This window comes from Emydura macquarii, unplaced genomic scaffold (assembly GCF_026122565.2).
Source record: "Emydura macquarii macquarii isolate MOO-44397 ecotype Brisbane River unplaced genomic scaffold, CSIRO-AGI_Emac_v2 contig_3188, whole genome shotgun sequence".
Lineage (NCBI taxonomy): Eukaryota > Metazoa > Chordata > Testudines > Chelidae > Emydura > Emydura macquarii.
Window position 1 is genome coordinate 97,125 of NW_027133325.1, and position 16,941 is coordinate 114,065.

Here is a 16,941-nt window from a genome sequence, read left to right on the forward strand (position 1 = left end):
ATCAGCCACCAACCCCCTTAACATCCCACCCACCGACCCACCCATCTACCCATGGATCTATCCATCCCCATAAACCCCAGCGATCCATCTATCTTTGAATGCAAAAGAGCTTAAACAGTTATGTATGAAGAGAAAAATAAACCTTAAAGGGGGAAATCTCAGAGCAGAGAATGAGAGATCTGCTCAAAGACAATGACTTGAAAACAGGGTCTCCAGCTGACTCCCCCACAGTGGTAGCAGCTGTGGAAGATGGGCAGCAAGCCTGGAAAGATAGCTGGCGTCTTCAGCATGAGAGAAAAATGACAGAATTTCGCTTGTGGGAAAAGCAAAAGGCAGCTGAGATAGAAAAGTGAGCTGAGGAAAGGGCTCATCAAAGACTGATGGAAGCAGCCAGAATCCAGTTCTGGATCCAGGAAGGGAAAAGGGTCTGCCTCAGCCATCTGAGAATTGTCCGCTTCTCACCATCAAAGATCTGGAAAGAATCTGTCCCATTTACAGAAATAATGAGGATATTGAAGAGTTTTTGTCTACTTTGGAAAGACTTTGCGATATTCATCAGGTGCCTGACGAGAGAAGAATGCCCGTTCTCCTCACCAAATTGACTGGAAGAGTCAGGAAGGTATTTAATGAAATGGAGTTAGAGAATACATTGGATTATGTAAAGTTTAAAGAAGTGGTATTGCAAAGGTTTAAAATTATTCTCTAGTTTTAAAGGCTGAAATTTAGAAATGTTAAGCTGTCTGATCATGTTACCTATGTTGAAACTGCTCATAAACTGCTTGGGTATATGAAAAAGTGGATTGAGAGGGCAAAATCTTGTAATAACTATAGCAGAGTTATTGATTTGTTTGCTAGAGAACAGCTCCTGGAAATAGCACCCCACCAGATCAAGGCAGCTGTGCTTGATAACACCTTGATACCATTTTGGAAGAGCATTAATTGCTGATGCTTTCATAGAGAATAGGAACCATGAGAGGCACAATCCTCAGGGAAAAGCAGCCTCTATTCAATGCAGGTTGAAAGGGAGGATGGGTTCAGGAATAAGACTAGCCCCAGCATGGCTAGGACGTCTTATACAGACCCAGAATTTAAAACCTCTCACCCAGGGGGAAAACCTGTTACATGCCACCTGTGTGGACTCGCTGGCCATATAAAGCCAAATTGTCCAAACCATGGGGACAGGAATAATCCAAGGCCAGCAACCCCCCAGCCCACAATCAATTCAAATGCTGTCACCTTAGGTACAGAGATTGCCCAGAGAACTGTTGGCCCTGCCACCTTGTGTCTGGAAACAAACACGGCAGGTGTTAATGCTGCCACGTTAGTAATCCCTGGTGGGGGAAGTGAGGGTTGCCTCACTAACTATGTGAGGGCAGAGACGGGAAGGGGCAATAAGGCATTCATAGACTGCCAGGGTCAATGGGATTGTATGTACTGGATGGAGGGATTCAACCTCCGAAATTACCTTAGCTAAAAGGAATTAGTCCAGGAGGAGGATTATTTGCCAGATAGGAGTGTGAATTTGGTGGCACTCTCTGAATACAAGGTAAAGGTGCCCTTAGCAAAGATCCATTTCGAGTGGGAAGATTTTCTAGGTGACATGGTGGTGGGAGTTCCAGACCTTCTCCCAGCGGATGTTTTAATAGGGAATGATATTGTAGTTATTAATAGGAGTGTCAATGTCATAACCCAGTCCCAAAAAAAGGATGAATGTAAATCTCCTGTGTTACCTGTAATCAACGGGGAAGTTTGTGAAGGAGGGGTGCATGACTCCCAGTTGTCTGTGTCTAGGCAGGCATGCTGTGACAAGGAAGAGAGTGTCTCTAGCCTTGGGATTGTGGAAAACAGCAGCTTGTCAGTTCAGAAAAGCAGCTCATCTGCTGAGGGAGAAACTGTCTCCAAATGCTGTCTGTTGGGAGTGGCGCTTTGCCTGTTAAGGAAACCACCCCAATCTCCAAAAATTTGTCCAGGAACAGCCATGTTGGCTGGGACAAAGGGGAGAAAATTTCAATTTGTTTGAATGTTAAGAATAGCAGTTGATCTGCTGGGGGAGAGTTGGTCTGCAGTGTTCTGTCTGTGAAGCAGGCAGAAAGTACCTCTCAGCTTATGCTGATGCAGGATTTGTCAGTTGTACCAGAGTTAGTCCTGGACTTAACTGAAACCCAGAAAGAGTCTGTTAGGGCTCAGGAAAATGTTTCTTTAGAGCAACCTCTAGGTGAAGAGGGAAAAGACATTTCTGTGGAAAATGGATTGTTGCCTAAAACTGCTCCTGAAGGAATTAAACCTGCTGATGGCTTTTGCAAGCAGTTTTCTGCAAGTGAAGGGGGTGAAAGCGAATTGATTAAGTTGGCTCAGGATGAGTCACTGCCTGTAGCAAGCAACAGTTTATATGTAGAGGGACTTGGTTCAGTTTCTAACTGCCAGTTTTTCACATGTGGATGGATTCACTGACTTAGTTTTAGAAAGGTCCAGTTTGGAGACTTTGGAAAAGGTTCCAGATGGGGTGGAAATTATGAGGAAGCTTAAACAGCCTGTAACCGAGGGGCTGTGCTTGATCAGTATAATGGGCAGGCAATGATGGTGGAACATGACTGGGAATCTCCTTTGTGGGGCAGCCCCAGACTCAGGGTTCCTAGTGATTGTGAGGTCGTTTGAGGAACCGAGAGAGAGAAAACAAACGTTTGTGCTTATTGATCGGCTGCGGTTTGCAAATGTCTCCCCTGCTGAGACACCCAGGTCCCATTCCCACCCCACAGAGCCAGCCTGTCCCCCACCCTGGGGCGTATCACAGCCAGCGTCCCCTAGGGGGCAAAGGCTCGGTGCTCCATTCCCCACACCACAGAGCCAGCCAGTCCCTGCCCTGAGGCAGATCGGCGCTGTCTCCTCCTAGAGGGGAAAGTCCCCGTGCCCCATTCCCACCCCCTGACTAAGTCCCCCTCGGTGGGGCCGGAAGCCGGCTCTGCGTGGGGCATGGCCTGTATCTGTGTGACAATCTCTTCTTGGCCACAGAGTTTTCCAGCGACTGGAACCGGGTTGGACAAGACATTCTAGGGTCAGATTCAGACACAGACTTCCCCTTCCTGCCTTGAAATCTCTCATCTCACCCCAGCCCTCGCCTGACACTCGCACCCGCTCCCTGCCAGGCACGTCTCCTCACACCCAGTACTTGCCATTGGAGCCGGGATTCACCGTCCATCCTAACCGGGCACCTGCTGTTCCAGTGCGCTGTTCCCAGCCCACCCGCACCAGAGGGGGACGCATCTCAGCTCCGGGTAAGTGTTTCGTGTCTGCAGCTCATACAAGATGTTCAGAGGCGCGAGATGCTAGCTTTAAAACATTATCTTGTTACTGGAAGAAGCAGTAATAAAGGGTTACAGGGTGAGAGGGGAGGAGAGCAGGACTCCTGGGTTCTATCCCAGCTCTGGGAGGGGAGTGGGGTGCAGAGGGGCTCAGAGCCAGGAAGCTTGCTCCTATCGCTGAATCTGGGTGGGGAGGAGAGTCTACTGGGTTAGAGCTGGGGACGGGGGTGGGGAGCCAGGACTGCTGGGTTCTATATCGAACCCCAAAAGCAATGTGCTGCCTGCCCCTGTTGCAGGGAGGCCACGGACAGCCCTGGGCAGAGGGAGGGGAAGTCGGCAGGAGGCTGGTGCTGAATTTCTGTGGGAGCATCTCACCTCCCCCCCACCCCACGTCCCCCGCCAGCCCCAGTTCTGCTTTTGGGTTCCTGTGCACGCCTGTGCTCCGAGTCACAGACCCAGGGGAGCCAGAGCTGCAGGGGCAAGTGCTGGGCTCCTCTCTGCAGGTCTAGGGGTGAGTAGAACTGGGGGAAGGAACTGGATGATCTGCGGAGACTGGTCGGTGCCCCTGAGTCCCGACCCGCAGCCCCTGCTCCCCCAGCTCTGAGATCCCCACCCCCACAGCTCTGCCAGGGCCCCTCACGCCCAAGAGAGTCCTACCCCAGGGCTCCCCCACCACAGGGGTCACACTGGAGCCATCAGCTCAGGCGGGGGGCGCACGTAGAGCAAGGACTTCCCCAGGTCCCATCTCTGAGCATCCTTCCCAAAAACACCTGAGGGCAGCCGGGGACATTGGGAAATGCAGCTGCTGGGTTCCCTTCCCCAGGAGGTGGCTCTGGAGTCGGGGAGGTGCAGGCACTGTGGAGGGGGCAGGTATAGATACCCCACGGGGAGCACATCGGTGTAAACACCCCATTGGCCCTGGGGATGTGGGTCAGTTCAAGGGGGGCCATACTAGACACAAACCCCTGGGGATCCCAGACCCCACTCAGGAGCAGGGCAGCCCCCCCGGGACAGGGATGGGGGTTGGGTCGCTTGGGGCCACCAATCCCCTACTCCCCCAGCCCCAGGGACCCGTCCCACCGTGCACTGGGCTGGGGGCAGGGCATAGGCCATTGGGGGAATCCGGGCTGAGACCCGCCCAGCTCGCTGCACCAGTGACCAGCTGCAAGGCTCCAGAACTCCAGCCTTGCCCAGAGGAAGAACCTCCCTCTGATTGGCTGCCCTCCCCACTTGCCTGACTCCCAGGGAATAGCAGCCAATGAGGATTGTTTTAGGAGGGAAACTGCTCCTCCCTCCCCTCGGGAGCTGGCAGGAGTTTTCAGGTAGGGCAGGGGAGCGACACCAGCGCTGGGCGGGGAGGAGCCGATGGGCCGCACACAACAGGGTGTTGGAGACAAAGCCCAAACCTGGCGATTGTCACAGCCGATCTCGGGAGTTTCCAGCCTTTTTTAGCCACTTGCGCGATTCTAGAGCCAATCTCGGGCGTTTTCAGACAATGTCACGACGTTTAGAGTAAATCTGCGGGTTTTCAGTGAATTTCAGGGGATTTTCTGCCAGTGCCGTGCTGATCCCTGACATCTCGGGAGTTTTAGCGGATCCCAGAATCCTGGCACCACAGAACCACAGGGCTGGAGGGGATCTCGAGGGGCATCTGGCCTGAGACCTGCCCGGATGCAGGGTTTGTTGTGTGTAACCCGCCCCAGACAGACGCTGTCCAGCCTCCTCTCCACACCTCCAGTGAAGGAGCTGCCACCATCGCCGAGGCCTCTGCTCTGCTGTCCTGCTGCTCTCACCGTCAGGACGTTTTTCCTGAGGTTTCCTCTAACTCTGCTCTGCTCTAGTGTGCTGAGGTTGTGACCCACCCCGACTCCCAGATCCTTCTCCGCTGGGCTGCTGCCAAACTGTATCTGTGCATTTGGTTTTTCTTCCCTAACTACAGGACCTTACACTGGAATTTGTTCAATTTCATTGTGTTGCCTATAGCCCAGTTCTCCCATTTATCAAGATCCCTCTGAATTTTGGCCCTCTGCTCCAAAGTGCTGGCAGCCCTCCCTGCTTTGTGCCATCAGCAAATGTGATCAGTCTGTTCTCTATGCCTGCGTCCAGGGCATTAATAAAGCACCGGGCCAAGAGCAGATCCCTGTGGAATCCCACTCGAGACCTCCCTCCAATCTGACATCAGCTCGTGATTTTCTGCCCAGTCACAAGATTCCTAGAGAAAATCTCAGGATTTTTACCCAATTTAAGGATTTCTTTGGCCCAATATGTCAGAACCGTCTGGTGATTTGGGGATTTTGGGGGGTGACCCAGCTGCCAGCAGCTCCAGGATCAGCCCCTGCAGAGCCCAGCAACACTGATGGAACCAAGGCCAGATCTGTCCCTCCAGACGGCCTCTACTCTCACATTTCCCCCACCCGTCTGTCTCTAGGTCTGTCCCAGCCGGACACTCCAGCCATGGGCCGAGCCCTGCCACCGTGGCAGGATGCCGGGGAACAGGAGATCGTGGCTCAGGGGCCCTCCCACGGGACAGGGTGTGCGGCTCCTCCGGCTGCCACACTGAGGGCCCTGATCCTCGCCCTGCTCTGGAGGGGTAAGTAAGCAGCGCCTGCAGCCCCAGCGCAGGGGAGGAGGAGAGCCCTTTGTGATACGACCCGTGCCCAGGGTAGCCAACTGGTAATGCCAAGGTCAGGGCAGGCTGCAAAAGGAGAGCAGATTCTCCCCACACTGGTGGGTGACACTGAAACCCGGCTTCCCAATCAGCCAGGAACTGCTTCTGATTTCCCCACACTGGTTATCAAGAAGCCAGTCCACAATTGCCCACAGCCCCTTTTACTTCATTCCAGTTCCTGGCTCCCAAATCAGCACTAGGTCCAGTAAAGAGACCAGTTTCTTAAACTCCATGCTCTTTACTAAAAAGGTTCCCTCTGACCCCAAGAGGTCAGCCACAGCACCAGATCAATATAAATTTGGATCTTACCTAAATTACCACGCTGCCAGCCAATCCTTTAGCAACTAAGACTAAAGGTTTATTGTAAAAGGAAAAAAATAAACCATGAGAGAAATGTTAAAAGATTAGAGCAATCACATACATACAAATGATTGAAAGTCCATATACATCAGGTTTCTGGAAGAAATGTGGAGTTGCAGGCTTGTGTAGTTCTCTCTGGTTCACATCCAGTATCTGGATGGGTCTAAGTCCTTCGGTTCAGTTGCAAGATGAATTGATCCAGAGATAGGTGTGTGTCTGCAGACTGGACAGGAACAAAGACAAGATGGTTTCTCTGGCTTGATCTTATAAACCCCCTCCTCCGGCCATGCGGCCTGTGGGCAGTCACAAGACCTAAAATGGAGTCCATAGTCACATGGGACAGTCCTGGTGACTCCTCTGGTGTGCCTGGGGTCCATAGTCACACCGGACAGTCCTGATGCTTCATCAGGTAGGCTGCCTGCAATGGAGTCCAGGGTCACGTAAGCAGGTTCTGGTGACTCAGTGGTGATGCTGGCTTCTCCCTCAGGGCCCCTTGCACCTGGGAATGCCTTGATGGGCCATTACGCAGGCCATTGTTCTGCAGCCTTCCTATCTGGGGTGTTGCCCAGGCAAAATAATTTGAAATACAGATATCTTAAATACATCTATAACTTCCATTTCAAATATCACACATGAACACAAGTATTATTACCTTACTTAGCACATTACAACCTTCCCAACAGTACCTGACATGGCATAGCCCACATGGATTATGATGATTCTGCCATGCTGATGTCACACAATATACTAAATGCCCCCCCACTCAAGCCAGCCCGCATGACACCCGTGCTAAGCAGGGCCGGGTCTGTCACAGGGCTTGGAAGGGAGACTGGCCGGAGGGGGAGGGGAACCCAGTGCCCCAGTGCAGCGCTAGGGGGCTCTGAGAGGCAGGAGGGGGCTTGTTGTATGGATGGAAACTAAATGTCGTGACATTTGGTGGAGGACCCGTCACCCAGGGCTGGGCTCGCTGGGGCTGCGGGTCGGGAGTGAGGGGCACCGGCAGGGCGGGGCGGGGGGAGCTCAGGGTTGGTCTGTTCTCTCTATCGGTCCCAGTTCAGTCTCTCTGTCCTCGCAGGGTCCCTGGCCCAGGAACCTGGTTATTCCCTGAGGGTGCCGCTGTCGGTGTCGGTGCAGGAGGGTCTCTGCGTTCTCATCCCCTGCACCTTCACGTACACAGCCCGGTACGACAACAACAATCCCCAGGACAAACTCTATGGACACTGGTTCAAGGGTTCTGCTGATGTGGGCCGGGATCAGCCCGTGGCCAGCAGTGACCCCAGGCGGGGGGTGTCACAGGAGACCCAGGGCCGGTTCCGGCTGGTGGGGGATCCTGCGCGTGGCGACTGCTCCCTGCAAATCGACAACGCCCGATGGACGGATACAGGGAGCTATTTCCTTAGAGTCGAGAGAGGATCATTTAAATACAGCTACAGCAACTCTTCCGGTTACACTGAGCCTTGGATCTCCGTGCTGAGTAAGTGGAGCCGCATCCACCTCTCCTCACAGCCCCTGAGCCAGCCCTGCCTGGGGCTCATTCAGGGCCAGCCCCGCTGGAGGTGAAGGCCCCGTGCCCCATGGTAATTCTCTCCCCGTGTCTCAGGGCTGACGGAGGAGCCAGAGATCCAGATCTTGCCGGCGCGGGAGCTGCCAGAGATGCTGGTGACCAGGGAGCCGGTGACTGTAACCTGCATGGCCCCCGGACGCTGCTCAGGGACCCCTCCCCGAATCACCTGGACGGTGCCGTTCAGCGACACAGCCAGGGAAGTCTCGGTCTCACTGGCGAATGGCACCAGGCCCCACAGCTCCGAGCTGCGCTTCACACCCGCCCGGGGCGATGATGGGAAGAATCTCACCTGCACCGTCACTTACAGCCCAGCACCGGGACCTTCCACCAGCAGAGCCGTCAGCCTCCAAGTCGGCTGTGAGTGACCCCGGCCCCTCCACCCCGGCCGCCCCAGCCCCCTCTGCTGGGATCCCCACCTCCCACCATGCACTCCCAGCCAGTTTTACCCCGGCCCCTCCCCCTGATATCTTGGAGCCCCTCCTCTCTTGGGATTATCACCCCTTCCCTCCCCACTTGGCTTTGGCAACCCCCTCCCAGCCGTACCCCCAGATCCCTGTCCCTCCTCAGCTGGGATCCCCTTCAGCCCCGGCCTCCCCATCTCCCAGAATCCTCCTCTGCTGGGATCCACCCCCCCATTCTAGCCCCCTCTTGCTGGGATTCCCCCCCACACAGACCAGCCACCCCAGTTCCCCTGGGATCCCCCTGGGCTATCCCACCGCGTCTCTTACACCACCACCACCCGCTGCCGGGAACTGTGGATGCTCTGTGTGGGGCAGAGTGTGAACGCGACCCCGTCACTGTCCGGCACTAACCAGCGTTAAACCCGCGCCGGGCTCCGTGTCCAGAGACCTCAGCCGGCCCCGCCCCAGGCACAGCCCCACTGACTGCCTGTGAGCCCCAAGTTGCAGATCCAGGGCAGAGAGAAACACAGCGGCCGCCCTTGTGAGGAGAAGGATCAAGTCTGGCATTGTAGCCACGTCCCTTGTTCCCATCAGCCCCAGACAGATTTCACAGGGACCCCAGTCCCAGCCCACACTTCTGCACCCACCTCGCACGACACGTCCAGGCTGCCAGCACAGACCCGCAGCCCGACCCCCACCCAACTGACCCAGGCCCCAGGACGCGGCGCCGTGGGTCTCTGATGGCCGTGCGGACCTGCCCACCTAGGCCTGGCCCCTGGGTACCAGCTCGGCTGTTCTAGGCGTGGCTTTTAGCCGCCCCTATGGGCGCAGGCTCGTGGCAGCGTTACAAAATACACGGCCTGGCCGGCCACGCCAGGCTCCTGACAAAAACCGAGGGACGGGAGAGAGTCGAACCGGGGGAGGCAGGGGACCCACAAAGGGGCGAGTCTGATGTCCCGGGTGCAGGCGAGGATTCAGCCGGAGCCGGCGGAGGGGCCGGAGTGGTTCAGATCTGTCTCTGCCGCCCTCGGGAGGACGTGTTTGGGGACCGGGACGCTGAGCGCCCGGCTCCAGCAGACGGTGGCACCGAGACGGAGACGCTCGCCCCAGCACCAGGTATTTTTTTCAGGACCCAACAGAGAGTGATGGGCAGAGCAGCCCGGCCCCTCGTTACTGCGTCCGCCAATTACGCCTCATTTTGGACCCCTCAATTTTGGCCCGTTGGGTTTCGATCCACACGGTTCTGGTTCCCAGTCGTGACCCTAACTCAGCCCTGGGGCTACGTCAGGCGCCTTTTGGGCCGGATTCACTTGGGCCTCTCGCTTCCATGTCCCACCTACGGTTCCTGCCCAGGGGATTGTGACACTTCAGGGACGTTCCCGTCTCCCCGCTGGGCTCACAAGAAGGGTCAATGTCCAGGCTCAGTGATGACGAGATCCCCCCGCTGCTGTCCAGCCCCCTGACCCCACGTCTGGTTTGTGTTGCAGACCCGCCCGGGCCCCCCAACATCACCTGGACCCTGACCAGGAACCAACACCCCGGTGAGAGGCCGCGCTGCGAGTCCCGGGCGTCAGCGAGCGCGTCCTAGGTCCTGCTCTGCCCGCGCTCAAGGTCAGGGACCAGGCTCAGCCGGGCCAGGCCGGTTCATGCCCAGAGGGGAACCCCGGGGAAAGCCACAGGGCTGCAGGGAGGGTGGTGGGAGCCGCAGGCCCGGGTCCCTCTGTCTCCAGACCCCAGTGCGGCGCTAGGAGTCACTGACCAGTGGGAGGAGATGGGTTAGGAAGTGATCTCTGCAACGGAGACCTGCTGCCATGGACATTCACCGGCGTTATGGGCCCCAATGCAGAGGAGCCATGTCTCTGCACCGGTGGAGAGTCCATGGATAACTCGCACCCCACGCCAGAGGTGGCTGCCTCTCCACGCTGGGAGAGGATTCCCTTTCTAAACATCCTCTATGCTCCACCCCAGAGGTGGCTGCATCTTGGCTCCTTGACAGGGGATGCCTGGAGGGACCTAACCCACCTGCTGATCTCTTCCAGTGCTGGGCCCGGTCATGCGGGGAGCTGAGGGTGATGACCTGTCTCTGGAGACCGAGGAGGGCGACTCGCTGACCCTGATCTGTGAGGCTGGGAGCAAACCTGTGGCCACCCTGAGCTGGACCAAAGCCAACGAGTCCTTGAGTCCCGGCCCAGGAGGGGTCGGGCTCCTGGAGCTGTGGAATCTCAGCAGAGGGGATGCTGGGGAGTATCGGTGCTGGGCAGAGAATCCCTACGGGTCGGCCAGCCGGGCCCTGTGTGTGCATGTGCAGGGTGAGGTGCTGGGGGGCCGGGCTGCAGGGAGTGGGGTGGGAGGGGGGTCAATGGGGTGCTTGGCTGCAGGAGTAGGATCAGGGGTCACTGGGGGGCATTGGGCTGCTGGGGGCAGAGAGGGCCAGTTCCACCCAGGAGCAGGGTGGGGGGCACTGGGGAGCCCTGGGCTGCAGGCAGTGGGGCGGAAGGAGTTGTAAGGGGAGCCTGGCTGCAGGCACTGGGACGCGGCTCCATGGGGGGCTGTGCTGCAGGGTGCGGGATGGTAGCTCTGTCGGGGTGTGGGGGTCGCTCTCCAATCTAATACGTTGCCGTGGGTATTTCTGCCCTAGAGATGACTCTGCAAATCACTGTCTCCAGAGCTAACAGGAGCGACCCCCAGCTATTCCCAGGTATCGCTAGAGGGCAGGGTGTGGGGCAAGGGGCCTTTCCCCTCTAGTGGACTGTGGCCCCGATCCAGCCCCAGGGCAGAGACTGGCTGGCTCAGGTGCCAGTGGCTCTGTGTTATTCCCATCTCCAGAGCTCTCCACCCCGGTGGTGAATGGCTCGCAGCTCACGGCCCAGGAGGGCAACTCGCTGCAGTTCCTCTGCTCCGTCGCCAGCAGGTCCCCAGCCACGCTGGCCTGGCTGAGGGGGGCCGAGCTATCAACAACACGCTGTCCGTGGGGGAGAATCGGCTGCAGCTGGAGCTGCGCAATGTGACGGCCGAGGACGGGGGGTTGTACGGGTGCCAGGCCCAGAGCCAGGAGAGATCTGCCCATGAGACGTTCCAGCTGCTCGTCGAGTGTGAGTGGGGTTAACCTGCGTGACTCCCTGCCCCTGGGTATTAGCCGGGTCAGCTGACATCACTCCCCCTACTGGGCATTAGTGGGGTTACCCCGAGGGACCCCTTGCCACTGGGCATGAATAGAACTAACCCCTGAGACGCTAACACTGGGGAGCAGTGGTGTTAACCCATGGGACTCCTCGCCATTGAGTATTAGCAGATGTCACGTGGTGCCTGGCCCCTTTAAACAGAGACAGGGCCAGCCCTGCCTTGCCCATTATTAATTATCTGCTTCCCAGCATTAAGGAGGCGGTTCCAAGGCCCGTGAGCGCTCAGGCTGATGGCGGAGCAGCAGGTGGGCTGGTGTGAAGCGCAGCGAGCCAAGGATGGGGCTGGATCAGCGCCCAGGGGCCAGCCAAAGAGATGCCCCAGGGCAGAAGAACCTTCCTCTTTCGTGGTCCTCTCATCTTGGCCTTTGTTACCCCCGGGGGAGGTTTGCTGGTGACTAGTTACAGTTGGGATAACCTATGGGATTCCCTGCCACTGGTTATTACTAAGGTTAACCCGTGGGACTCCCTGCCACTGGGTTTCTCTGACTATTGCTGCTGTGTCTCCTGCTCTCCCCAGACAGCCCCCGGCTGGGGACCAGGCTGAACTCGTCCTGCCAGCGCCAGGGGCCCCGTGTCAGCTGCAGCTGCTCCCTGCGCTCCCACCCCCTGCCCCGGCTCCAGTGGCAGGTGGACGGGGAGGTCTCGGCTGGGAACAACTCATGGGGGGCCCTGCAGGTCAACTCCTGGGCTGATGGGGACGAAGCCGTCAGCACCCTGAACTGGACGGGGAGCGGGGACAGCGGCCCCAGGATCTTCTGCCTCGGCTCCAACCCCTATGGGACCTACGCTGCCCTGCACTTCGATCTCAGCCCCCGGGGGCAGGTGAGACACTCGGACTCCTGGGTTCTGTCTGGGACTCGGGGAGAGGAGTGGGGGCTAGTGGTTAGAGCAGGGGGCTGGGGTCCAGGACTCCTGGGTTCTCTCCCCAGCCATGCCTCATGCTGTGCGATTTTTGCAGTTGTGGAGGAGCCTGCCGGGCTGCTGGGCCTCGGGGTGGCCTGTGGGCTGGGGGTCGCCGTCGGCTTCTGCCTTCTCGGGTGCTGTGTGGTCAAGTGAGTCTGACGCCTCCCGCACCGACCCCCAGCTGCTCCCCCACAATCCCTCGGAGATCCCCTGCCATCCCGCAGGGCTATGCCAGCCCTCTCCCACAGTGAGACCCCCCCCAACCCCTCTCCTGGGCTATCCCAGTCCCCTTCCCTCTAGCCTCCCCCAGCAGGTGCCCCCCCCCCCCCGGCTATTCTGCCCCTCCACTCCCCGCTCGCACCTCCTGGGTCCATCCTTGATCCGTTTCCCTGCAGGCTGTGGAGCCGGGGGCCGGCACCACCAAGCACAGCAGCTACAGAGACAGCTAACGGTACCCAGGGGGAGCAGCCGGCTGACGACGCCGGCCTGATCTATAGTAACATCAGCAAGCTCCCCATGGTAGGTACCTGGGACTGCCCTTCCCACCCGCCCCATCTCTGCCCCCCACTTCTTCTCTTCCCCCCTGCTTCTGACCCTCTTCACTAATGCACAAATATCAACCAGCCTTTCCATGGGGAATCCAAACCTCCAGGCATGCCCGGTGCAAGAAATGCATTTCTGTGGCTGCCTGCTATGGTGTGAGATGCTTGTGATCAGCCAATGCATGCAGGATGCACAGGGCGTGTTACAAATATATGCAGCATGCAGAAAATGCAGCACACGCATCGGCGTAGATTACGTAGCTACAAGATGCGTGGGATGAAATACTGCATGCACGGTGCGTGAAATGCGCACAGCCCCATGCAACTTTCTAATGCGTGGCCCGTGCAGGCAATGCAGAGAATGAATTAACTGAGCTGGTGCTGACATAGGGTGCAGAGGATTGGCTCGTGCCTGCAGCGTGTGTAAAACGCACCCAAGCGCGTACGTCCTGCTAGTCCACGCCCGGTGTAGGAAATGCATTTGCATGGAGGGAGGGGGAAACAAGGCCCAGGGAACCCCGTGCAATCAGCTCAGCAGGGTGGATGCAAGTCTCCTGCACTGCCTGGTGTCTCTGCCTTGCTTCTCGCTCAGGATGGCACGACTCTGGCAGCTCGCTGGACCAAAGGGATCCAGGACGGGGCCGCAGCAGCGCAGGAGCCATCAGGCCCCGGGGAACTGGCGGAGCCGCACTACGCCTCCATCGACTTCTCCAAAGTACAGCACAAAGGGCAGCAACCCCTGCAGGAACCTGCCACGGAATACTCCGAGATCCGGCTGAAATAGCCCCGTTGCGCTGTGGCCCGGGCTGGGCCGGAGATGCTCAGCCCATGCCGGGGGCAGATGGTCACAGCGAGGAGGGAAGGGGGTCGGGAGTCAGGGATCAGTCCCGGGAAGGGGGAAACCTGGGTGCAAATCCCTGCTCCTCCCAGGACTCAGGACAGAGTCAACCAGGCCTTGGAGGTGCTGGAGCGCTGCATTGTGGGGAGGCATCTCAGAGTCCTCTGCAGCTGGGTCCCAAAAGCCTGCCCAGAACACACAACCCCCAACCCCCCAAAACCCCACTGCCCCAGGGGGAAAGAGACCTAGCTACAAAACTCACTTTGTTTTTGCTGTATACAGACTATCATGGCTACCCCTCTGGAACTCTTTGATATATCAGTATTTCAAATTGTGCTGTGTCTGGGTAACACCTCAGACAGGATGGCTGCAGAACAGTAGCCTGCTTAATGGCCCATTAAGAAATTTGCAGGTGCAAGGGGCCCGGGGAGAGAAGCCAGGGATACACCTGATGAGTCACCAGGACTTCCTCATGTGACTCTGGACTCCATTTTGGTTCCTGTGAAATTCCACAAGCAGCGTGGAAAGGGCCAGAGGACATATAAGGCAGAGGCCTGGGATCTATTTTGTCTTCAGTCCTGTTCAGCTTCAGCCACCTCCTACCTCTGGATCAAGTCATCTGCAACTGAAGCTGTGAAACAAAGGATTGAGACCCATACAGGTACTGGATGTACACCAGAGGGACTATACCAGCCTGCTAACTCCACAATTCTTCTAGAAACCTGATATATATGGACTTTCAAATCATTTGTATGTATCTGATTGCTTTAATCCTGTAACATTTCTTTTGTTTTTTGTTCCTTTCTTTTTATAATAAACCTTCAGTTTTAGTTACTAAAGGATTGGCTGGCAGCGTGGTATTTTGGGTAAGATTCAAACTTATATTGATCTGGTGCTGTGGCTGAGCCTTTGGGGTCAGGTGGAACCTTTTTGGTAAAGAGCATAGAGTTTAAATAACTGGTCTCTTTACTGGACCTACTGTTTGGGGGCCGGAAACTGAAATGCAGTAAAGGGGGCTGTGTACATCTTTATTTTGGCTTCTTTGGGGAATCAGAAACACAGTTCATAGCTGGTTGTGAAGTCTGACTTCAGTGTCACCCACCAATGTTGGGAGAATCTGCTCTCCTTTTACAGCCTCCCCTGATCTTGGTATTTTCAGGTGGCTACCCTGGGCATGGAAGGGTCACAGTGGCATAGTCGGCAGGTTCCACAGAACCAGAACATTTGGGTTTTGGATCAGAACCTCACGCTATTGCAAATTTTAAAATTTGATACTGAGAGTGTTAAAGATTAAAGTTAGTTAAGATGAGTGAGCAGAGATTATATGATGCTATGAATACAAAAGAGCTTAAACAGTTATGTATGAAGAGAGAAATAACCCTTAAAAGGGATATCTCAGAGCAGAGAATGAGAGATCTGCTCAAGGACAATGACCTGAGAACAGGGTCTCCAGCTGACACCCCCACAGTGGTAGCAGCTGCGGAAGATGGGCAGCAAGCCTGGAAAGACAGCCGGCGTCTTCAGCATGAGAGAGAAATGGCAGAATTTTGCTTGTGGGAAAAGCAAAAGGCAGCTGAGATAGCCAAGCGAGCTGAGGAAAGGGCTCATCAAAGACTGATGGAAGCAGCCAAAATCCAGGAAGGGAAAAGGGTCTGCTGCAGCCATCTGAGAATTGTACGCTTCTCACCATCAAAGATCTGGAAAGAATCTGTCCCGTTTACAGAGATAATGAGATATTGAAGAGTATTTGTCTACTTTGGAAAGATTTTGTGATATTCATCAGGTGCCTGACAAGAGAAGAATGCCTGTTCTCCTCACCAAATTGACTGGAAGAGTCAGGAAGGTATTTAATGAAATGGAGTTAGAGAATACATTGGATTATGTAAAGTTTAAAGAAGCGGTATTGCAAAGGTTTAAAATTATTCCCGAGTCTTATAGGCTGAAATTTAGAAATGTTAAACTGTCTGATCATGTTCCCTTGGGTATATGAAAAAATGGATTGAGGGGGCAAATGGGTCAATGCCAGGGTCAATGGGATGGTATGTACTGGATGGAGGGATTCAACCTCCGAAATTACCTTAGTTAAAAGGAATTAGTCCAGGAGGAGGATTATTTGCCAGATAGGAGTGTGAATTTGGTGGCACTTTCTGAATACAAGGTAAAGGTGCCCTTAGCAAAGATCCATTTCGAGTGGGAAGATTTTCAAGGTGACATGGTGGTGGGAGTTCGAGAGCTTCTCCCAGCGGATATTTTAATAGGGAATGATATTGTAGTTATTAGTAGGAGTGTCAATGTCATAACCCAGTCCCCAAAAAAGGATGAATGTAAATCTCCTATGTTACCTGTAATCAACGGGGAAGTTTGTGAAGGAGGGGTGCATGACTCCCAGTTGTCTGTGTCTAGGCAGGCATGCTGTGACAAGGAAGAGAGTGTCTCTAGCCTTGGGATTGTGGAAAACAGCAGCTTGTCAGTTCAGAAAAGCAGTTCATCTGCTGAGGGAGAAACTGTCTCCAAATGCTGTTTGTTGGGAGTGGCACTTTGCCTGTTAAGGAAGCCATCCCAATCTCCAAAAGTTTGTCCAGGAACAGCCATGTCGGCTGGGACAAAGGGGAGAAAATTTCCAATTGTTTGAATGTTAAGAATAGCAGTTGATCTGCTGGGGGAGAGTTGGTCTGCAGTGTTCTGTCTGTGAAGCAGGCAGAAAGTACCTCTCAGCTTATGCTGATGCAGGATTTGTCAGTTGTACCAGAGTTAGTCCTGGACTAAACTGAAACCCAGAAAGAGTCTGTTAGGGCTCAGGAAAATGTTTCTTTAGAACAACCTCTAGCTGAAGAGGGAAAGGACATTTCTGTGGAAAATGGTTTGTTGCCTAAAACTGCTCCTGAAGGAATAAAACCTGCTGATGGCTTTTGCAAGCAGTTTTCTGCAAGTGAAGGGTGTGAAAGCGAATTGATTAAGTTGGCTCAGGATGAGTCGCTGCCTGTAGCAAGCAACAGTTTATATGTAGAGAGACTTGGTTCAGTTTCTAACTGCCAGAGCTTTTCACATGTGGATGGATTCACTGACTTGGTTTTAGAAAGATCCAGTTTGGAGACCTTGGAAAAGGTTCCAGATGGGGTGGAAATCATTAGGAAACTTAAACAGCCTGTAACCGAGGGGCTGTGCTTGATCAGTATAATGGGCA

The 16,941-nt window shown here is 55.4% G+C and overlaps 1 pseudogene; it reads left to right on the forward strand.

Moving 5' to 3' along the window:
- The first annotated feature begins 3,143 nt into the window (after nucleotides 1-3,143).
- Nucleotides 3,144-13,708, forward strand: LOC137142161 (sialic acid-binding Ig-like lectin 11; annotated as a pseudogene).
- The last annotated feature ends 3,233 nt before the right edge of the window (nucleotides 13,709-16,941 follow it).